Consider the following 4,330-nt stretch of genomic DNA (forward strand, 5'->3'; position numbering starts at 1 on the left):
TGTTCTCATATCCACAGGTAAAGTCCATCGTTGGACAGGAACGAGGGGTGGAAGGCATATTCGGTGGGGTGAAGCTGTGAGGCCCGCCTAAGGATGCACTCATTGGCCATAGTGAATAAAATGGTGTCGTGTCTGGAATAAAGATACAAGATTGGTAGTCGATGCTAAGGAAGGAAGGTCTTAAGATTTTAAAATTACAGGTTAGAAAATTTAGCCCATGGGAGTGTAAGTGTCACGGAAGGGATAAGCTGCTCATAAAAGAAGAGTGATGAAGTAAATCTTTGCTCGAGGGGACTGGAGGGATTATACTAATTTCAGCTGACCCATAATCAGATAAACGTTGTCTGAGACCTTAGATTTCGGAAAAGTTAAGGGATTTAGTGTTTAAGCATCAGCGGGTGGCCTTGTATGCCAGTGGCTAATCTCGTATGGTCGAACGACAGGTAAAATTTTATGAGACATAACTGCATTGAAGGATTTAGCTTCTGAGAGTGTCAGAGATTTTTAATAGAAAAACTGGTAGGGGGTTTGAGAATACAAGCGATTAGGCAGAGGTATGAATATGCTAGCAGGGGAGTCTGGCTGCACGTATTTCTCCTAGAAAATCTGACAACCCCCAACGACTTGAAGAATTGTCATTTTTATGGGACAGCTTTGTCTTAATCTCTTTCGGGATTTTAAGATTCGGGTGTCGTTCGGGAAAGTAATTTTACATGAGGTGTGTGGGGGGGGGGGTCAGTTGAACTGGTAATCAGCAATATGAATAGTGATATCAAAGTGCAATATGTTTAAAGAGAAAGAGGTTGAAAAGTTATTAATTTTGTTACCAAACACGGCTATATAGGGCTAAGGATTATAGAATTGTACATCCGTTTAAACCGAATAGTATATAAAAGAAAATATAAATTGTTAATAGCATCTTAATTTTAATATTAACTAATTCAATACTTAGCCTGCAAGATCCCTTCTGTTTGAAATCCTTTTAAGATTGCGATGCATTTCAGTTCAAACTAAATAGTATATTAAAGATTAACATGAATCTGTCAGTAGCATTCTTAATTCTAATATTAATTAATTCAATACTTATTACTATTGTTTTGTTCAAAATCCTTGTAAGATTTCGGACATTATATATATATATATATATATATATATATATATATATATATATATATATATATATATATATATATAATGTATATATATCATTAGTAACAGAAGCAGCAGCTGTTACTAGTGTACTGCAGAACTAAGGCTTCATGCATATCCTTCCACACGCTTCTGCTTGTGGTCTTTCTATGACATTTTATACCCGGAAATTTTCTGTCTATTCGTGTATTTTCCTGCACCATTGTGTTTGAAGTTTTGTGCCGTTATAGACTGGACTGGATCGTATAAATACTCAGCTCCAATCAAATAAAGTTCAGTTGCATTCATGAGTATCTCTCAGTTAGAACCTAACAGATCTTCGACATAGACCGATTCGGTTGTTAATTTACATCTATTATCTGCCATTCTCATATTATGTCCTGCCTATGTACATTTCTTATTCTTACATGTTAGAATATATATATATATATATATATATATATATATATATATATATATATATATATATATATATATATATATATACACGCACACATACTTACATTATACGCTTGCAGTAAACCATAATATGTTAGTGCATAAACGATTTGTCTGCCGGAGACTTCTCTCTTACACTTTTATCGATTGTGGAAAATTATATAATTGAGTTTAATGCCATACAACGCTTAGCTATAGAAACTTCATATTTTAGAGTAGAGGAATATCCTTTTGAGTCTCAACTATATTCAAGTATATCTAATTTTAGCCTTGAGATAACTATGCGGTATCTACATATTAATCATGTGACTCTGATTTCAGTATTTGTTAAGAAATTAATTTATATTTTACGGAATTTCATTCCCGCAGTATTGGATTAAAATGTATTTCGTTCTTGATATCAGTAACAATCCATAAATCCCCAGAGCTTCTCTGCATTATCAATTCATTCAACACCTGATTGTTGTGATTGACAACGTGGGAATAATAAATCACAACTATGAGCGTCACGTGACTAGGCAAGATGTGTTATTATTTTCTATGAAATAATAACCATCGTAAAATCTGTAAATGCTCAATTAACCCTTCGTATTTGCATCCATCAGCGACACAATTTACATACTGGAGAACATTCCGAAGTTTACGGAATGTGTCATTACGAAATGAGAATACTTATACAGGGCTCGTGTGTCAGATGACGTGAGTTATGTACATGCAACCATATAATTCATTCCAATAGAAGTTTGCAGGGGCTAATGGTATTGATGTTATTGTAATGAGATAGCTTACGTGTAATGACAAGCAAATATATATATATATATATATATATATATATATATATATATATATAATTGATATATATATATATAATGTATATATATTTATCATATATATGTATATATACATACATGTACTATATATAGATATTATATATGTATGTATGTATGTATGGAAATTGAACATATATTACCTATGTGAAAATACCTGATTGGAGTTGGCAAGTTTGCCTTGTTAATGGCATGATGCAAGAACATCTTACCTATGCGGGAGAAGGGGCTCCCCAAGCGACCTGTTTGTTGGTGATTCCAGATCATCGGATTTATGAAAAGATGATAATACAGGATGACTGGAAAACCTACCAATTAATTCATTTTATGGCGGCCGGACATCTAAAGTATATTGGTTAGAATCGAGCAGCACAAGATGGCTGTTCCTATAGGGATCGTTAATAACAATGCTTTAATTGCTTTTACTCAAGGCCACAATTTAATATATATATATATATATATATATATATATATATATATATATATATATATATATATTTATATATATATAATATATATATATATATATACACATACATATATATATACATATATACACACATATATACACATATACATATATACACATACATATATATACACGTATATATATTTACATATATACATATGTATACATATGTATGTATATATATACACATACACATATATACACACATACACATATATATTTATATGTACATAAATATACACATGTATATACACATATATATTTATATATACATATGTATACACAAATATATACATATATATATTTATATATACATATGTATACATATGTATATATATATATATATATATATATATATTTATACATATGCATATATACATATATATATATAAATATAAATAAATATAAATATATATATATATATATATATATATATATATATATATATGTATATATATATATATATATGTATATATATACATTTATATGCATTCATATAATTTTATATATATATATATATATATATATATATATATATATATATATATATTGTATGTTTTACAGTAATCCTGTATTATCTTCTCTTTCTTAATCCGACTAATCTAGAATCATTAAGAAACTGACCGTTTTGGGATCTCCTTTCCTGTATAGAAGATAGTTCTGTATATTTATTCTCTCTATGAATCTCATGATGTAACTATCAAGACGAAAATATTAACTCAAATCTTTATATATATATATATATATATATATATATATATGTATATATATATGTATATATATATGTATATATATATGTATATATATATATATATATATATATATATATATATATATATATATATATATATTTCCTGCCATCCACAACCCCCAGTGACTCTGTCTTACCACTAACCAATCAAAATCCTCTCCGGATATGAGAGAGAGAGAGAGAGAGAGAGAGAGAGAGAGAGAGAGAGAGAGAGAGAGAGAGAGAGAGAGAGAGAGAGAGAGAGAGAACGCTCTGCCCAATCTTATTGCAGGAAAAGGAGTAGTATTTCTCAGGCATTCCTTTCTATATATATATATATATATATATATATATATATATTTAAACATATATATACATATATATATATATATATATATATATATATATATATATATATATATATATATATATATATAGAAAGGAATGCCTAAGTATTCCTCCTTCTGCAATGGATAAGATTTGGTTGAACGTTCTCTCTCTCTCTCTCTCTCTCTCTCTCTCTCTCTCTCTCTCTCTCTCTCTCTCTCTCTCTCTCTCTCTCTCTCTCATATCCGGAGAGGATTCTGATTGGTTAGTGGTAAGACAGAGTCTCTGGGGGTTGTGGATGGCAGGAAAAATAACACTCCAGGATTTTAGCGCTGATATCACTGCTTCGGAGTTATGAAGAAGAAATGACCGACTTGGCACCGTGGATTT

The sequence above is a fragment of the Palaemon carinicauda genome, chromosome 19, assembly GCF_036898095.1.
Source record: "Palaemon carinicauda isolate YSFRI2023 chromosome 19, ASM3689809v2, whole genome shotgun sequence".
Lineage (NCBI taxonomy): Eukaryota > Metazoa > Arthropoda > Malacostraca > Decapoda > Palaemonidae > Palaemon > Palaemon carinicauda.